Source organism: Heptranchias perlo, chromosome 21 (genome assembly GCF_035084215.1).
Source record: "Heptranchias perlo isolate sHepPer1 chromosome 21, sHepPer1.hap1, whole genome shotgun sequence".
Taxonomy (NCBI): Eukaryota; Metazoa; Chordata; class Chondrichthyes; order Hexanchiformes; family Hexanchidae; genus Heptranchias; species Heptranchias perlo.
The window spans coordinates 26,986,923-27,007,514 of NC_090345.1; the positions used below are offsets into that span (position 1 = coordinate 26,986,923).

The 20,592-nt window shown below is 39.5% G+C and overlaps 2 protein-coding genes across 4 annotated transcripts in view; one reads left to right on the forward strand and one right to left on the reverse strand.

The window, feature by feature from the left end:
- Positions 1–4,065, reverse strand: part of LOC137340085 (inhibitory synaptic factor 2A) — a 42,018-nt gene extending 37,953 nt beyond the window's left edge. Inside the window, exon 1 of the mRNA XM_068002364.1 lies at positions 3,872–4,065. The gene's annotated coding sequence lies outside the window, so the exon portion shown is untranslated. The remainder of the gene's footprint in view (positions 1–3,871) is intronic.
- Positions 1–20,592, forward strand: part of dock1 (dedicator of cytokinesis 1) — a 472,808-nt gene that overhangs the window by 246,874 nt on the left and 205,342 nt on the right. The gene's annotated exons all lie outside the window — the stretch shown is intronic.

Genomic DNA, 20,592 nt, shown 5'->3' on the forward strand with positions numbered 1-20,592 from the left:
AAGATCCCACTTCCGGCTTGGCTCCACGGATAGACTCCGGATTCCTTGGCCCCCCCCCCCCCCCCCCCCCCAAATTGGTGAGTGGCACATCAATGCTTGTACAGCACTGACAGCTTGCCAAAATCATTGTAATGAGGCCTGGCCATGAAAATTGGTCAGGCCTAATACCGATGCTCGCAATGCTCGCCTCGCACCCAATGGTATCGGACACACAGAAAAGTATCCCATTGTTAAAATGATGAGATTTTCAAAATATTCATTTCAATCATGACATCTTGACACCTTGACACAAACTTTAGGCTGATCTAGGTGTTTAGACAAATACCATTGTTTTACTGCAGAATTAGTTATAGTATTCAAATTCCATTTCTTCAAATTTTTTAATTCCAAAACTGCAGTATGATTAAAAGTATAAAATAGATTTAAGAGAAAAAGTTGAAACTTCTGATTTGCAGTCCAGGCGGTTCAGCAAAAAGAGTTATTGGTTCCTTTAAACGAACCTGTTACGGATGAATATTTTTATTGCTACAGTTTAAAAACAAAACTATCCGTCAGATATTGCTAAACAACTGATTCATTATTCAAATAATATGAAATAAAAATCCTACTGTAGAATAATAAGAGGTTACAATTTCCAGAATTAAATGTTTCCCATTTTATCTTACTTAACATTGTGTATCATAGCAACGGACATTGTATTCTTCACATACATACAACTGTTTTACTTCCTACAGAAAGGGTATATGTTCAATTCATTATTTTCAGGGTACATTTTACACCAATTGGGTGCCTGCCTAGTAGCAAATTATTAAAAAGTGCTAATTTAAGAGATAACAAAAGTGAGACGGGGAAATTTGGAAACTCCACTTTGCTGGCATTAATTTTGTTCATTTTTCCTTTTAAATTCTGTTTGATAGCTATGAGAAATGTTATAGTCTCCATGTCACATGCAATATATGCCTTGAAAGTGGAAAGTACTGGTCATTTTGTGCAATTGCTTACGAAAGATTATACACCATCTTTATGTAACCCATACTTCATAATGTTTCACCGTAGTTCCGGGACAGTGATACCTCTCACCTGATCCAAAGGCAATCTCTCTGGGTGTTTTGGAAAGTACAATTTGAATATCTTGAACTATTTTCCATATGCCATAACAATTATATAAAATATTTAAAATAATCTAGAAATGGATGCTCTACAAATATATATGTAATGGACCTGTAGCATAACTATTTGAAGGATTATGTACTGTGTAAGCAGACTTGGGCATAAAATACATAATCCTCTTAGACTTTTTAGGGTCTGTAATTCAAAATTGCCTCTTCTAGTCCCTGCTATTATTTTCGTAGCAGATAAAATGGCATAGAACATGGTACATGTTACTTGCTGATGAATATAAAATGATTCATAAAGAATATTGAACTTCATAGTGAAAGATAAAAAATATTATTGTTAATCTTTCTGATCTCTGAATTTGAAATTGGTTTTGATTTACAGTACAAGCTTAATGAACATATTTATTGAAAGACATAATCGTTTAGCTTTTAAAACAAATATTTGATGTACTATGAAGTTCATTATTTCTCATATATATTGGATTGTATTTAGTAGCATGGATAATAGGAAGTTTCCCTCTAAAAACAAACAAAAATGGAGCCAGGATATACAATTTGGAAACAATGAAATTAACTACAAATGAGTTTGGTAAGGTGACAACATTTTTTAAGAAAAGCAGAAAGTTGGTGACATCTATTCGAAGCAGGATTATGCATCGTACTGGTGATGTCATCGTTGAATTACAGATCAGATTTCTGGCATATTTTAGACCTTGGTCATGATAACTCTTATTCAGTGTAAATAAGAAACTCTTCATTTCTCTGAGATGAATCTACTTTATATATGCTGAGAATAGATTTTCTATCTATTTAAAGTCTTCTTTTGTTTCAGTAAATCTTATGTAAATTTAGCAATGACAAACTGACCAGGGGCATATTGGACTGACTTGATTTTTATTTAGATTCCATCTACAATGAATTCTATATGCATATCAGTTCCAGATTGAAAAAGGTTGCATAATGCATAAATTACTTTATTTGAAACTGTAATAAATTTTACTCATGGATCAGTAGAATCCTTCAAGTATTTTATACTTTAACTAATAAAAACACGTCCTTTAAAAGCTAATTTACAGTTTCCAGTAAAGAATATCACTTGCACAAAGATTAATCCCAGAAATATATATGAAATGTAAATTATATTCAGTACTTGATAATATTCAGAAATTTTGGAAAATAAATGATTCCCTGTTATTTTGATGTTTATGCTTAGTGACTCAAACAGGTTTGTAAAAATTTAAGTGAGGATATTGATGGAATTCTGATTAATAATATTATGATGAAGTACCTTAAGGTTTTAGTTCTTAAAACTTTCAGATAGCTAAACATTAATACTGAGATAGTATGCCTTTAATTTTCGATTGTGCTCTTGACCATTGATAAAATGCTACGTTTTTCCTCAAATTACTGAGGTAAGAAAATGATAACTGAATCATCTGATCGTTTACTTAATCATAACAGTTATTTATCGGTTAGATAGTTAATTTCAAATATCAAAAAATGTGCTTTTAACCATCTTTTGTTAAATCCAACTGATTTTGTTGCTATGTGCTAGTTTTAAACCTTCAGTGTTATTTATGTAAACTATATGTTTTTTCATAGAGACTAACTTTGGCTGTGTAATCTTTTTATTTATTTCCCAGACTAAATCAATTAAATTAAACAAACATGTAACGAAAATACCTATAAATGACCAGTACACCTAGCTGCCATTTGAGAAAGTTAGATCATCTTTATTAGATTGCTAATAATTCTGGCTTAGTGTATGGCTTTGGAATGCACAGGGTGTTCTATTATCATAATTTAACATTAAAGACGAGGGGAAACAGAAATAGTGTCCTTAAAAACCCACCAACAAACTTGATCGAGCAGATCTTATGTAACATTCAAGTTGGTGGAAAAGTTCCCGCTTTAAGGAGGAAGTGAAGGGGTTAAAATGAAGTAATTCTCCCCATGCTGCAAACCAGTGATATGAAATCAAATGGTAAAATGGGCTACTGTTCCCCTGAGCCTAACCCTTTGTAAGTCACTGTAGCAAGCTTAAAATTGATATCGGAGGCATTGTTTCTAAATTGTTGCTTCTAGTATAGAAAATAATTTATTTTTGTAAAGTTACTAAGCTGAGGAACATTTTCTTGAAGGATTTAAAAACAGTGTGAATGATTTATCCCATCAGCATAGAGGTATGGTGCTTTGCTGTATCTTTAAAGGGGATTTCCAGGATAACACGCACACAATAAAACGCAAGCTGTACTATGAGTATCCTGAAGTGTTCTAATTATTTCAGATCATTGTCTTGTAGTTTTTACTTGTCATCGTTGACAATTAGACCTCACTGGACAGTGTATCATAGAAGGTTTTTATACTTGCCTGTTCTCTAAATTACACTACTGTCAAGCAGACACTTATAAATTATTTGATGATAGAAAAACTACTGCATTGGGGGATGCAGTTGAAAAAGCTCATTTGATTTAGATGTTTGTACAAGAGTCTGGTTAGTAAATTCCTCAAAATGAATCCAATTATATTTAATGTAAAAGTATAGTAGACTTTGGAAATGATTGCAGTTACAAAGTGCAAGTAGAACTTAAATTTCCATTCAAGATAATCTGTTAAGTATATTGTATTTATAGTCTGTGATATACATGTTCACAAGCTACATTTTTAAATTAGATATATCAGGAATTAATTTAAATATTTATTGCAGCAGATGAGGAGAAAGTTCTGCAATTATAGTATAAATGGTTGCTTACCTTAAGGTAAATTAGAAATGAAAGAGCAGTGTCTGTATGCTGCTTCTGTTGTGAATATCCATGTGTATGTGGAGTAGATTTTCTGTAATGATCCAGCACTGTAGAATATGAAGTGTTAGTTTACTTTCCAAGCTGCGCATTAAGCTATTGCTTAAAGTTCTCTCTCCTCCATAGTATTTGGTCGTCACCTTTCTCTTTATAACAGTGAGACATTTAGCCAGCTGTGACCAACGATGCATTCGCTAGAGGCAGCCACGCACTTATGAAATTTCCTGTTACTGAGATTGCTGTATGCAAGCTCTCCAGGCTGCTGGGGAAGTCCAATTCCTATCAGCTGCTTCTGGCGAGCTGTGCATGCAAAGCAAGACCTCGCCTCCTTATCATCTTGGCTGAGATGTTTCTACAGTGGATACATGCCAGCAAGCTATTACACAAACTGAATTCCAGGCTTCTTGAAGTGAGAGTGAAAAATGATATTTTGCTGCAGTTTTTTTAATTGGATGTTTTCTGCCCACATGTTCCATGCTGACATTTGAGAGAAAACAATCAATTCCAGTAGTATTGTAGACTGCTGGCTCCCCACTAGGGAGAGTTAGAATATTACTGTTTTTTAACCCCTCTCCCAATGCAGCTGAATTTTGATGAGGAACTTGTTGAATCTGACATTCAGACAATTCTACAATTATCTACTAATATACACAACTGAGCATTGAGCAAAAAAAAATCTAAAATATAGCTGTTCAGTTAACGCATTTTCTAGTCTTTGTGCTTGTCAGACTGTGAAGCACTATTGCACATTATTAGTTTAACTAAAGCTGCATGACAGCTTTGTTAATTATTATTTTCCACTACCACTGAGTGATAGGGCAGTTTCATTCCAAATAGTACTTTGCCGTATAGATTTCTTAAAAACTCATCTTTTTTTTAATGTGAAGCTACTTTTAGAAGTGTCTGTTTTAATCAAAATTCCAAAACCCACACATCTCATTTGCATGAAGATAAAATAAAACAAAACAGTAACGGTATATTTTCAAAGCTAGAGGTCATGTGAGAGCAGTGCATACTGAAAGTTGGCAGCTTTTATTTAATTGCGAAGGGACTGCTGTCTGCATCAGTTGACGCATATAGCGGTGAACTGTTGGGAGTCGTTCATCAGTTTAGTCAGTTGGGAGCACTACCATCATTAGTTGGTGAGCTAAAAGAAATTCTTTTCATATTGCTGCATCTTCAATGACATTAAATAGGTCACTGCTCTTAGACTTGTAATGTGACTCTGGAGATTTTTCTTATTGGGGAATCATAACATGCAGAAACTGCAGATGCATTTAATTTGAACAGTCGCTTGTTAGTCCTACCCTCACTTATATGTATGTGGAACTAAATTATGTATGTTGCCCAGTAAAATCTTCTTTCTATACGTCACAATCCAAATGCCCTTTTTTGTCCAGGTTCAGAGTTTTTGTATAGTAACCTTTTAAATGCAGATTATCTTATGAATAATCCACTATCATATTTCATCAAAATTTACCACTTCAATTTGAGTGAATTAAGACCTAAATTGATATTTTCTTTTATAGCAAATTGTAATTTGTAAGTATTCAGCAGTACTATGCCGGCAATATGTGTTTTCAATTGTTTATAATTTGAATATTTGAGTCAAAAGTATTTATTTAGTTTTTGTGGAGCACTGAAATGTAATTTGATAGATGGGCCAAAGTGGCATTTAGTGTCTTGAATAGGCACTTTTTGTTTATGTTCAAGAATCATTTGAGCTTGTCATTGTTACTGATGATTTGTGTCTGCAAGGATTTTATTGATTGTACTCCTGAAGGCCTTAATGTATGTGCGGGTTATAAAGCTTCCTTAGGCGACATGTTCAAGAAGGTTATGACATGTAGCAGAAGGGATTATGAGGGTTGTTAAAGGACTGCAGGATGTGTGTTATCAGAATATCGTATTGAATGTGTTCAATTGTACTTTGTCCTCTACAGGATAATTGTGGACTTTTGCGAGCATAATCTTTTCAGATGCACCATTTTGTTAAAGGTGATCTTGGGCTTAATCAATACAGTATTTCATTTGTTGTGTTTCACACACTAACAAAATGTTTACCAACACTTCGAGACGATAATTGCAAGAATGCAAGCTAGTTCATGGTCTCTTTTTAAAATTTGTTAAATTTACAAGAAAGTTTGGAAATGAGAATATTACAGAAAATTGATTCAGGCATACCATTTTCATATTAGCAGGAACTTAAGGTGTAAAAGGTACTGCTTTAATGCTTCACTCAGAAATATAATGGAACCTGCCCGAGTCGTCTTCACAAGCAGAAGCAGTATGCCTTATGCAGGATTTGTCAGTAATATGTTTCTGCTGTTAACAATTTGCCAAATTAAAGTATTGCTTTGCTTAAAATTTCCCTACTAAAGATAAAGATTGCTGAGCAGAGGGAGGCTCTTCTCTTCTCTCTTTTCCCAGCAAACCCCCCCCCCCCCCCCAACAAAAGCCCTCTCTTGAATTGTGCCTCTCTGCAGGAGCAGCAGTATATTATTGATGCACGTGTTGGTGATTGGCAGGGGAAAAGCCCGTGGGGGAAGAAAGGTGATCTCAGAAGCAGGGGAATTGAAGACCACTGGGGAGGGAGGAGGGGACTAAGATGCATGGAGTACTTGGGATGGGAAAAGAATGACAACTGCTTCCCTGACCAGTCTGGTTTAGCCATAGCAGGCCAGCTTTCCTTGCTGTGGTTGTTCACTGTGCCTTAACAGCTGCACATGCATTTGCTGAAGGAACGCGGAAGCAAAATAATGTGTCCAAAAAAGCGGCATATCTATAATAATTTTTTCAGCCACATTTAAAACTATCTGGCTTCATTATTTTACCAGCATCACTGGAGGTAAAATTGGTTCATGTTTCATTTGAAAATAAAGTTTGTAATAGTTTGTTTTTATAAGAGGATAAAGGTGGAGAAATTTAGTCAGAAAATTTCAGAGAGTAAGACCCAGATGGCTGAAGGTCCTGCCACTGATGGTGGGGGAGGGGAGAATGCACATGGGGCTGAAATCAGAAAAATAGTGTGTTTGGGCAGCGACGGTGGTGGAATTCAGGACGTGAGGTGAAGCCACGGAGTGATTTAAAAATGAGGATTTTAAATTTAAGGAGTTGAGGAAGAGGGAGGCAATGTAGGATAGTGTGGACAGGGAATGATGGGGGTGAGAGAGATTTAGTGCAGGACAGGATATGTGCAGCAGAGTTTTATGGAGGTTGGAGAGAGGAAAGGTAGTGAGGAACGCTTTGGAATGGTTGAGTCTGGAGCTGATAACGGCATGTATGAGGGTTTCAGTAGGAGGTAGGAATGGAGTCTTCCCAATTTGAGCTGGAGGAAGTTATGACTCATCCAGGACTGGTTGTCAGTCAAGCAGTCTTGACACAGGCAGTGGAGGGGTCGAGAGGGCGGTGGGAGGTAAAGCTGAGTGTCATTGACATACATTTGGAATGTGACTCTCTTTGTAGATGATGTTGCCGAAGGGCAATATGTAGACAAGGAAGACGAGGGGGCCGAGGATAGATCTTTGGGAGACCTTGGAAATAATGGTGTGAGAGCATGAGTAGAATTTATTGCTGGAGTTGCTCTTGCCATGTTCAGAAGGTAGGAATGGAACTGTGAGAGGGCCATCCCAAGGAGCTAGGTATCAAAGGAGAGCCATTACAGTGCTGTGAGAAAAATAAGACTGAACTGGGGATTTGAAAAGGGAGTTACTAGAGAGATGGGCACAGAGTTGGGAAGATAACAAAATGTTCAAGGACCTTGGAGAAGAAAAATAGCTTGGAGGTGGGATGGTAGTTGGCAAGAGCTGAATAGTCATAGGGGTTATGACAGCAATTTTGAAAGGGAAAAGAATGGAGCCTGAGGAGCGGGAACCATTGACAATATCAGCAAGCATGGAGCCAAGTGGTATAACTGAGGCATTAGTTCAACAGGTCATCCTCAAAGGTGAGCACTTTACTCAATGATTCTTTGTTTGGCTTTGCTGTGCTTTTACTAATACATTTAGCTTTGTCTTTCTGGAAGTTACATGTCGGTGTGCCAAAGTAAAATTTATTACTAAATTATTAAAAGCAAAAAGCACTCACTGCAGTACTTTAGGGTTGACGTTTAGTCTGTTTGAAATGTAAAAATTTATTTTAATTGCCTATGTATGTTAACCCTTTCTGCTTTCTCAATAAATAAAAATCTTGTACGGCTGATGTAAGATGCAGTGATTAATTCTTGAAAGGAGTATCTAATTATTTTAAGAGTCTAGTGTATTCCTAACTCATCCAGTCTTGCCGTCCCCTAGATCAACTAGAATATCGAGATGCAGTAATGAGCCTATGGTGTACCATCCATGGCCTGGGAAATTAGGTCAGGCTGTGGGTTGGTGGCAATGCTCAACTGCAGTTTGATCAGTCCAACCACATTGTAAGTGTTGGTTCTGCATTGTTGCAAGAGTGCTGACCTATTTCACATAAATCAGTTTTTCTTTTCATTGTAAATTTTCATCAGTAGATTTGTAGAATTGCAGTCTTGGTCATTCTACTGCAAACAATGCCAGTTAAGACATTGCAAGTTACTTCTTTAAACATTAAAGCAAGGCTGTGGGAATGCTGTGATGCTGAAATTGGAACCATGGACAGAATACTTACAACCACTTTGATGATATCAGCCAACTTGTGTGCTTATTGTCTTCTCATCTTCAAAATGTTATGTTTATGTACTTCTTATTTGGGGTCTGCACAAAACCCATTTAAAGTTCTGTAAGTTATTTTTCTGTTAAGTTTCATAGGGTGAAAAGCTGTAACTTAGTTTTGCTGTTTGAATTTCTGTAATTCAGTTTGATTATATGCTTTATGAAAAGGCTATGTCCATTTTATTAAATCACTAAATAAAATAATGGTCCTTAATAAATCTGAATCATCATCTGGTTGGATTTGAGCTTGGTGAGTAGAATTTAGAAAATTTATATTGCAACTTTAAGGAATAGATTTTTTTTAAAAAAGGGTAGTGCAAGCAGGCAAGATGATAATGTATACAGTTCCTCATGAAAACTTCTAGCATTCTTTAGGAAAATACTAAGAGGAGTAATATTGCACCTATCCATTTAAAAGTTGAGTCCTAAGTCTGAAGTGTTAAATTTTGAGGATACGTTTTTCAGACGATCAGATTGGTATATTACTACAAACTCCCTTGCTGAATAATGGTTATTTAAAAAAAGTTTTTGAAAACCTTCAGTCCGAGCCTAATGCACAGAGTTGCAAATAACCCTTACTTTGTAGAGTTCAATTTGAGGCCTTTTGTCTTTGAAGTTAATAACGTAACAGCATGTGTTGCCTCTGGAAGCAGAGCAGATGTTTGACACATACTACAAGACGTATTTGGGGGTTAGTGATCTTCTTAGCAGTATCATTACACATCTGTCAGAAAGACGGAAGTATAAGAAGGTTAGCTCGTTCTTCAGTTAACGGGTCCATGGGATTTCTGACTCGGACCAATAAATTGTAATACCTGCATTTTGAAGTTACAAGCTTATTCTGTGTTCCTTTGATCATGTGTATTAAAGGGCAATTTATATATTTGCATCTTCAACTTGCAATTAAAATGTCAGAATAATTTTTGTTTCTAAATTATTTGGTTTAATTTAAAAAGCCTATCCCTAAAACAATAAAATTTATTCTGCTAGGTGTATTTCAGTAATTTGCTGTGCCAATTTATGAAATGAAACAGTTCAGCCAGGTGCAAATATCTGCTATACATTGTACAGTGCTGACTTCCACATGTGAAGCAGACTTTGAAAATGTACATTTTAAAAATATTTAGCACATCTGCTACCTGAGTCTTAATGTATTTCAGCATGGTTGTCCAACTCACCCAGAAGACACTATTCAAGGTCTTTGATCATGGTTTAGAATTCTGTAGCCCAGTGGATATAGTACCAGCAACCCAGAGGTTGAGATTCTATGGGCTCGATTTTAGGACCTTCGAGCTGGCGGGTTCGTGGCGGGGGGCTCCGAAAATCGGGGATTCCTGGGGTGGGTCTGGAGCCCGGCTCCAACCCGCCCACTTCCGGGTTCCCCAGTGACGCGCTTAGATGCGCGCGCAGCCCCCGCATGCGGGGCTCCCACTGGCAATTAAAGCCGCGGGATCCCACTTAAATCAATTGAGTAGGTACTTCAGGTCATTTGCAGACCTGATTGACATGATATTTTAGGAGGGGTGGGATTTTCATATCAACTGAGACTGTTTCCCGTACTGGGGGAAACACTCCCAGTTGAAATGGACGTGTTGCAGCCACCAGCCTGTGGCAGCTGCAAAGGTCCATTTGACAAGTGTGGTGGGGAGACCCTCACTCATTGCAGGAGGCCACTCTGTCACTTTGGACAAAGTTTGGCCTCCACCACCCTCCTCCTAACAATAAAATTCACCAACTTGCACACTTACCCTGGTGTGCAGACACATTTACCTACCTTGCGGACCCCCTCAAACGTACATCTTCTGGATGGGGGCCGCCATAGCTGCAGTTATGACCTCCTCGGAGGACGAACAGCATCACCAGCCTCGCGGGCCACGTCGTCCACCTCTGACACGTGGAGCTTCACAACACAGTGCTGTGACATATCCACCTGCACAGCAGGAGGGAGGGCAACGGCAGAGAGAGATACGTCGCAGAAGGCACTACCCTCGCCACAGGGTCTACAGACCGAGGCTCAGCTTCCTGGACCTCTCTGAGCAGCAGTACATACGGAGGCTCAGAGTAACTCGACATGTAGTCATGGACATCTGCAGCCTCCTCCATGCCGAGCTGCTCCCGGCTGGCTCGAGCACCATCTTCTTACCTGTCGCTGTCAAAGTCACCACTGCCCTCAACAACTTCTCCTCCACATCCTTCCAGGGTGCCACCGGGGACATCGCCGACGTCTCTCAGTCATCTGCACAAAAGAGCCCTGCAAATACGCCTACACCCACTCTGCAGTGACACAATAGGTGGCATCAGTTGTGGGTCTTCATTGTGATCCTCAGGAAAGGGCATTATTGCACAAACCAGACAAGATTCGCAAAGATGTGGCAGTAGTGGTGACAATATAATATGTAATGTGAGTTGATCAGAAATCAAATATAAGTAAAAACCATGAGAAACCCTCAAACACCCTTGTGCATCCCCTTCATGCTCATGACATGTTTGCCTTACGCTTCCTACTGCACATGTGATGCATGCCCTGTGGCTGCAGCACAGGTAGTGGCAGGTTGAGTGAGGCTGACTGTGAAAGAGATGCATGAGAGGGTGAGTATGGGATAGAACCATGAGGATTGGGTTGAGTGGAAGTGGTGGGATGAGTACTGGGGAGGTGAGTAAGTGCAGGTAAGATGAGGATGAGGTTTGAGTGGGTGTGAGGAGTGACGTGATAGAGTTATGTTGGCAGTGCAGAAGGAGATGTGGGGTGGGGGCGGTGATGTGGCAGACGGAGTGTAGGGGAATGAGTAAGTGTACTCACTTCGGCTGACCTACTTAGGTCATTGAAGCACTTCCTGCACTCTATGCAGGTGCACGATATGTTGGTGGTGCAGGTGACCTCCTCTGCCACCTCGAGCCAGGCCTCCATGGTGGCAGAGGCAGGCCACTTCCTCCCGTCCGCCGGGGAGAAGATCTCTGTCCTTCCCCTCCTCCTCGCCCCATCCAGTAAGACCTAGAGTGAGGCATCATTAAACCTGGGAGCAGGCTTTCCCCTGGGCTGCTCCATGCTGTAATTTTTCCTATTTTCTGCAGCATCAGTCAGAGGAGGACTGCCCCTTTAAATAGGGCTCCTCCAGCTGACAGCCTATGAAGAGGCTGCGCAGTCCGCCCGCTGCGCAGCTTTCCAGCGCGAAACCCGGAAGCCAAGGTAAGTACCTTCAATTAATCTGCGATTGTGTGCGGAACGCCCCAAATTCACTGGGCGCGTTACACACGTGCCCAGTCGACCCCCCCCTGCTGCCAACCCGCCTCCCTCCTAATATCAGACCCTATATCTCATCATGGCAAGTTATGAAATTGAATTGAACCTTAGCTCAGTGGTCGCACTCTCACCTCTGAGTAAGAATGTCAGGGGTTCAAGCCTCACTTCGGAGATTGACTCTTCAGCACTGAGGGAATGCTGCGCTGTCAGAGTTGAGATCTTTTGGATGAGACATTAAACGAGGCTCGATCTGCCCTTTTGAGTGGAAGTAAAAAATCCATGGCATCATTTAAAGAAGAGCAGAAGAGTTCTGCTGGTGTCCTGGCCAGAAATGATCCCTCAATCAATGCTACCAAAAACAGATGATGTGGTCATTTATCTCATTGCTGTTTGTGGGACCTTGCTACACACAAATTGGCTGCTGCATTTCCATACATTACAACAGTGACTACATTTCAAAAGTATCATGAGAAGGCTAGCCAGAAGGCTTGATTTCAGTAATGCTAGAAATGGAAAAGATTTGTCTATTGGTGTCAACACTATAACTACAGCCTGTTAGAATGTGATATTTCAGTAATATTGTTGTATCTGCGAATGTTATTGGACCAGATGCTCTCTCTAAACTTGTTGAGAGTCCACCTGGCTGCTATTTATGTCTGTCATTTGTCTTTGATGGGAACACAAATTAGTGAAAATTTGATGGTTTCTGGCAATATGAAAGGTGCCTGAGTCAGATTTAAATGCTGACTCAATTACATAATTAATAACACATTTTCTGCTATACCTCTGCCATTGAAACACTTCCAAAACTACTTGGTCTTGCTACCACACTGCCTTCTGTCAAAAGCACTTTTGAAACTTATTTCTTCAACTATGTTGGTCTCCCCTCCTAAATTCCTTCACTTCCTACTCACAGTCGCCTCTTTCCCCAGGGTTTTCAGCAGAAAAGATGTGAGTAAGTTTTAAACTGTTTACTGTATATGTATAAAAACTCATTTCAAGTCTTTAATGGAGAATGAGTGTTGCCATTAGGATTTCAGTAAAGTATGGAGATACCCTGTGAACTGTTAATATTGCTACTATCTGATCTGTGAAAAGGAACCAACATCTGACTTACAGATTTTGCTCATCCAAATTAAGGTAGTGTCTAGATAGAGCTGCGTTTGAGCTATATAACACTAAGGTGAGATATTGGTAGTTTCAGATCTGTTGTTATTGTGGTGATAATAGTGGTAGATAATTAAGCTGATGAATAAAAGGGACTTTTATACTATTTCTTCTGATTTGGTCATGAAAGAGCAACTTTGGAAATTATGGATGCAAATCCACATTTTACTATTTCATGCCAGTATATTGGTGTTCTTTTGCACTAATCATATTTAGACTGAAGATTTTTCTTTGCCCTCACTTTTTATTTGCATGAAATGCTAAATTATTCATAATATAACCCTAAATTACATTATAGGTATGTTTCATAGAGAGTGACTGACTGAATCCTAAAGTTTCATATTTTACAAATGTGGAAGATTATTCCTGGATTGGTGAAGTTTGGGATTAAAGGTGTTACTTACAAATATTTAGAAAATTTAGAGTGGTAAAATAATTTATATTTATAATGTCATATAATAGTGGAATCAAAAATTAAGTGTGAAGAAGTATTTTTTTCTTAGCTAATTGGTTAGTTTAGATGCTAGTTTAAACAGTGTAATTGGATAATGAGCTTTAAATGATATGAGTATTTTGATTATTAAAATAGATATATATACCAAGTAAAGTAAATTCCAGCCAAGCCTTCTGGAATATTGTAGGTTACTATGAGTTAAGCAATTATGACTACTCAATGAGTCTTTTTAGATCCCTGCACAAAAATGCAACCATATTGATGACCAGAATGGTTTAGAGAAAAGTATTCTTACAGATATTATTAATGGTGTGTACAAGAGTACTCCAGAGTGATTCACTCTTCAGTTTTCCTCCTTTGATGATACTCAAAAGCATAGCTGAGGCCGGGGACTTATGGATGCAAACCCACATTTTACTATTTCATGCCAGTATATTGGTGTACTTTTGCACTATGGTACCATGCATGTTCTTTGCTAATCATATTTAGACTAAAGATTTTTCTTTGCCCTCACTTTTTATTTTATTATTTTCTTGTCTCTCTTCAGTATAATTACTTTTAAGTTTCTTCAGGCTATGAACTATTCTCCCTTCATCCAAACCCAGAAGACAGTGTTGTATCTAATCCTACTTGTCTGTCTATATTGCTGTGAAAGTGGCTTGATATTTGTTAACTGATTAGATTTTTATATTTTTCACTTTTAGTTTAAGTGGTTCTATGAGCATACCTAAAAAGGCGTACCTAAAAATGAGGTGCCAACCTGGTGAAGCTACAACTCAGGACTACATGCATGCTAAACAGCGGAAGCAACATGCTATAGACAGAGCTAAGCGATTCCACAACCAACGGATCAGATCAAAGCTCTGCAGTCCTGCCACATCCAGTCGTGAATGGTGGTGGACAATTAAACAACTAACGGGAGGAGGAGGCTCTGCAAACATCCCCATTCTCAATGATGGCGGAGTCCAGCACGTGAGTGCAAAAGACAAGGCTGAAGTGTTTGCAACCATCTTCAGCCAGAAGTGCCGAGTGGATAATCCATCTCAGCCTCCTCCCGATATCCCCACCATCACGGAAGCCAGTCTTCGGCCAATCCGATTCACTCCACGTGATATCAAGAAACGGCTGAGGGCACTGGATACAGCAAAGGCTATGGGCCCTGACAACATCCCAGCTGTAGTGCTGAAGACTTGTGCTCCAGAACTAGCTGCGCCTCTAGCCAAGCTGTTCCAGTACAGCTACAACACTGGTATCCACCCGACAATGTGGAAAATTGCCCAGGTATGTCCTGTCCACAAAAAGCAGGACAAATCCAATCCGGCCAATTACCGCCCCATCAGTCTACTCTCAATCATCAGCAAAGTGATGGAAGGTGTCGTCGACAGTGCTATCAAGCGGCACTTACTCACCGATAACCTGCTCACCGATGCTCAGTTTGGGTTCCGCCAGGACCACTCAGCTCCAGACCTCATTACAGCCTTGGTCCAAACATGGACAAAAGAGCTGAATTCCAGAGGTGAGGTGAGAGTGACTGCCCTTGACATCAAGGCAGCATTTGACCGAGTGTGGCACCAAGGAGCCCTAGTAAAATTGAAGTCAATGGGAATCAGGGGGAAAACTCTCCAGTGGCTGGAGTCATACCTAGCACAAAAGAAGATGGTAGTGGTTGTTGGAGGCCAATCATCTCAGCCCCAAGGCATTGCTGCAGGAGTTCCTCAGGGCAGTGTCCTCGGCCCAACCATCTTCAGCTGCTTCATCAATGACCTTCCCTCCATCATAAGGTCAGAAATGGGGATGTTCGCTGATGACTGCACAGTGTTCAGTTCCATTCGCAACCCCTCAGATAATGAAGCAGTCCGAGCCTGCATGCAGCAAGACCTGGACAACATCCAGGCTTGGGCTGATAAATGGCAAGTAACATTCGCGCCAGATAAGTGCCAGGCAATGACCATCTCCAACAAGAGAGAGTCTAACCACCTCCCCTTGACATTCAACGGCATTACCATTGCCGAATCCCCCACCATCAACATCCTGGGGGTCACCATTGACCAGAAACTTAACTGGACCAGCCATATAAATACTGTGGCTACGAGAGCAGGTCAGAGGCTGGGTATTCTGCGGCGAGTGACTCACCTCCTGACTCCCCAAAGCCTTTCCACCATCTACAAGGCACAAGTCAGGAGTGTGATGGAATACTCTCCACTTGCCTGGATGAGTGCAGCTCCAACAACACTCAAGAAGCTCGACACCATCCAAGATAAAGCAGCCCGCTTGATTGGCACCCCATCCACCACCCTAAACATTCACTCCCTTCACCACCGGCGCACTGTGGCTGCAGTGTGCACCATCCACAGGATGCACTGCAGCAACTCGCCAAGGCTTCTTCGACAGCACCTCCCAAACCCGCGACCTCTACCACCTAGAAGGACAAGGGCAGCAGGCGCATGGGAACGACACCACCTGCACGTTCCCCTCCAAGTCACACCATCCCGACTTGGAAATATATCGCCGTTCCTTCATTGTCGCTGGGTCAAAATCCTGGAACTCCCTTCCTAACAGCACTGTGGGAAAACCGTCACCACACGGACTGCAGCGGTTCAAGAAGGCGGCTCACCACCACCTTCTCGAGGGCAATTAGGGATGGGCAATAAATGCCGGCCTTGCCAGCGACGCCCACATCCCGTGAACGAATTAAAAAAAAATGCTAAAGCCAGCTTATTCCGTAACTCTGCTGCATAAAAAAGAACTCTGTGTAGTTTCCACAACAAATGCACTTTAAGGGTTAATGAAGGGTGAATAGAAGATTGCATCTCAATGATTACAGTAACGAGAACAGTTAGGAATCTCTAGTATCATCATTGCTTTATCTGATTGAAACTTAGCTGCTGCATTTATGAAAGTGGCAAAGTGCAGTGTCTGCAGAGTATTTTAAGGGTATTTGTTTTATTGATTATGATAAATTGGATTATGTAATCACTTCTGCAAGCACAGCTAGAATGCACTTGGATTCCATGTGCTTGCATTTATTGTTTCTATTAGAATTATGTTAATGAATTCTTTATAAAAAGCTAAACAATTACAGAAAGGGACTGTAATATTGGAATACTATGTCTTATTACAAACTAAATATAAATCATTGATGAGGTGTTGCATGGGATACTTTGTTGATAAAATTAAGGCACATGGTTTTAAAGGGAATGTTGCATGGATAGGAAGTTGGCTGAAAGAGAGCAGTGGTTAATGGATGTTTTTCAGATATAAACAGCAGTGTTTCCTCCCCTCACCCGGGGACATTGTTAAGACCATTGTTCTTAATGTATGTAAATGTTCTGGATTCGGGTATAAAGTATATCAAAATTTGCAATGGATACAAAAATCGGGGACCTGGTTAACTTTGAAACCAGGGACGAAGCTTATTTTACAAAAGAGTAAAGAAACTGGTACTCTTTTAACTAGAACAGTGAAGGTTAAGAGGTGTGATAGAGGGGTTCAAAATTATGAGGGTTTTGATAAGTTAAATAGGAAAAAACTTTCCATTGATTTGGTAAGTCGACAACAAAAGGACACAAATTTATAATCACCAAAAAAGCATAAGGAGAGATTAGGTAGATTATTTTATTCAGAGGGCATTAGGATGTGGAAATTTCCTACTAAAAACAATATTGGAAGCAGAATCCATAATGCCTTTTTTTTTGTTTCTCATCACGGTGAGAGAGTTTAGTTCTGGGAAATGGCATGTTCCCATTTCAGGCACCCACTGTCAACATCACACACTCCTAAGGTCAGGTGTAGCACATCTAGATGCGGAGTAAAATTCCTTATGTGGCGTGCCTCAACCCCAAGCCCCAAACTCAAAGCATCCCCTAACCCTATTACACTTAATTGGACCCTTACTAACTACATAAGGACCAAAGTAGGAACTTGGGAATAATTTGTATGTATTAGAACATTTCTGATAATGTGGTGATAACTAAAGGACTTATGTGGATTCAAAATATATTAATATGAGTTGCTTAATGGGAAACTGAAATATGGAGCACATTTCATAAGTGAAGATGATTTAATTCACTTAACATTCTAACTCAAAAGTCATCCTTGTTCTCACAGTGGAATGCATTTATATTCCACAGTTTACAGTTCCCCACTAATTATTCTGTTTGTGTGTGTGTTTCTTTTATAATGAGGATGCAAGGTATCTCTTGTAAGTTAATTTTCACTGTCTGTTCTTCATCCTCTGCTTATGCAGGTTTTAACTGACAACTGGAATGTGCATATGAATGACCCAGGGATGACTAAAATTTGTTCTGTCTCTGTGGAGAAATGCCTTATTTCCACTCAGTCCCTCTCCTTAGCAGTGTCATGATCATGGTCTGGAAACATGCCTCATCACTCACTTGTGGTGCTGTGCATTTTTCCAGTTTTCTTTCTTTTCGCTCTTTTCCTGAAGGTGTGGTGACTTGGAGTGGGTATGGCTCCATGAATCTTTGAGTACTTTGCCCAAATGGCCATTCATTCTGTAAGTGTGAGAGAGTCCAGGGAAGGAACACAATGATGAGGTTGAAAGGTGATAAATTACCAGGAAGATGTCTCCACAATCACATCAATGCCCCTAGCGTAATTTATTATGTTGTCATGGAGCTAAAGCTGCATCGTAGCTCAGTGAATCTCTTCGGAAATGACATGTTTCAGTGTAAGAGCCTTGTGAATTTGATTTTTACCTCTGCAAAGTGGACGTTCAAGATGGTTACCAGTGACTATGATTGCAAGTGTTGCTGCTGTAAATAGCTGTAGGCAACAAGCTGACTGCACGTGCAGTAACTGCTGCATTCTACGTATGTGAGACAAAATAAATTTATTATTCAGTGTCCTATCTGCATAATCATGATGTTGAGAAATATTTGAGCCACAGATTATTCCTGTTGTACACTTTTATGATTATTAGGAAACGAAGGGAAAATAATGCAGTCTTATTGGTTTTATATGTTGTGCAATTTCAAAATTATTAATTGAACTGGTGCTTTAATGCAGAAAAGGTACAGCAGTTCCTCTACATTCAGCTGGTCTGTCCAGGCCAGTGTTTGGTACCTCCCAACAAACCTCTGCCCAGAAACTGTCAGATTCATTGCAAGTGTTTGTGTCTTTTAGAACTAGCCACTGCTGTTAAATTCCAGAGCATAACATTTAACCTCTTTTACCAATGCTGTTTTTGACAGCTTGGTATTTCTCAGGTTTAACAGGCCCTTTAAATATAATGGTTCTAAAGGGTCCTTTACTTTTGGTCTTTACAATATTTATGATTTTTTTCCCATAAAAATATTTCTGCTGAAGGGTGCATTTTCGTAAGCACTTAAACACTGAAGAGTGGTTACAAGTAGATTCCAATTTGTCAATTTATTCAACTTGCTAGTAGGACTTTATGCCAAGCAGAAGTACTATGACAGCTACATATAAAGGTGTTAACTTTGTTTTTTGCTTGTCAAGTGGCAGATATATTATGACTGCCTATCACTGTTGTATATACTATAAATTAGGACAGTGAATGTAAGAGTTTATCAGTGGCCTGATGGAATAGTGATTTACATTGTTACTGGGGGAAATAACTTGAAGTTCACGTAAAATTCAAGCTAAAAACTGGAGATTTAGGAGAGAAGCTTGAAGCTTTTAATAATTTTAAAATACATAGTTGCTGCCATTTAATGCTCCCAGAGCCTCACAACTGCGCTTATAATTTAAACATCGTTTTGGCTTTACCTGTAAGTTAGAGAAAACCAACCTGCTTTGAAAGAAGTCTTTAGTGCACAATCTGTTATGTACTTATTGCAGTATACCAGATTTCTATGTTTATGTATTAAACAATACTTGTATTTACATGACATCTTTTACATCAAAGGGTTTCAGAACATTGCACAATTAATTACTTATTGAATTGTAGTGACAGCATTATATAGGCGTCGGAACAGGGGTACGCCATTCAGCCCTTCAAGTCTGTTCCGCCATTGAAATAGATTATGGCTGATCTGTACCTCAACTTCATTTACCCACCTTTTCACCACATCTCTTGATACCCTTATAAAATGAAACTTTAAACAAAAATGTTTATACTTGCTAGTGCAGCAACATTGTTGTACTTTTCTTCTACATTTTGTAACATTAGGCAAAAGTCTGTATTATGTAAAAAATAAGGGGTAGAATTTCACATACATTTGTGCCCAAAGACACGTGTAATCAAGGCGTAAAGCAAATATCCGGCGTAAAAGATCGATGAAACTTGGGTACAAGTGTGTTACATATGTAATTATGCTACACCCAGTTTTGCTCGCTCTTTTACACCCGTCTATCGATCCCTGTATTCGAAAGCATCGCGACTTATTATAATGGCTCCACCCCAGGATAAAGAGCCGAACACGCAAATCTGCTGCAATTACTCTGGTTTAAAATGGGGTATAAAATTAAGCCCAGAATTTTAGGCACATTTTTCTGCTGTTTTAATGCAATCTAAAAATAAATTATCCTTACCGAGACCTGTACTGTATTTTCTGTTACTTTGAATGCATTTTTATGGCATCAGTATAAGTCACATTTAATTGGATGGATTGCATTTTCTTAAACATGCTGTGCCCAATTTGTATGAATGATAGCTCGATGGCTTGAAACTTCAATTTTCATACTTAGGTGTCAGCTATGGCTCAGTGGTAGCATTTTCGCCTCTGCAATAGAAGGTTGTGGTTTAAGCCCCGCTCCAGAGACTTCAACACAAAATGTAGGCTGACACTTCAGTAAAGTACTGAGGGAGTGTTGCACTGTGGGAGGTGCTGTCTTTCGGATGAGAAGTTAAACCGAGGCCCTGTCTGCCCTCTCAGTTGGACGTATAAAGATCCCATACTATTTTGAAGACGAGCAGGGGAGTCCTCCCCGATGTTCTGACCAATTTTTATCCCTCAACCAACATCACTAAAACAGGTTATCAGGCCATTATCACATTGCTGTTTGTGGGACCTTGCTGTGTGCAAATTGGCTGCCGTGTTGCTACACGTTGATCACACTTCAAAAGTACTTAATTGACTGTAAAGGGCTTTGGGACATCTTGAGGTCGTGAAAGACGCAATATAAATGCAAGTCTTTCTTTTCT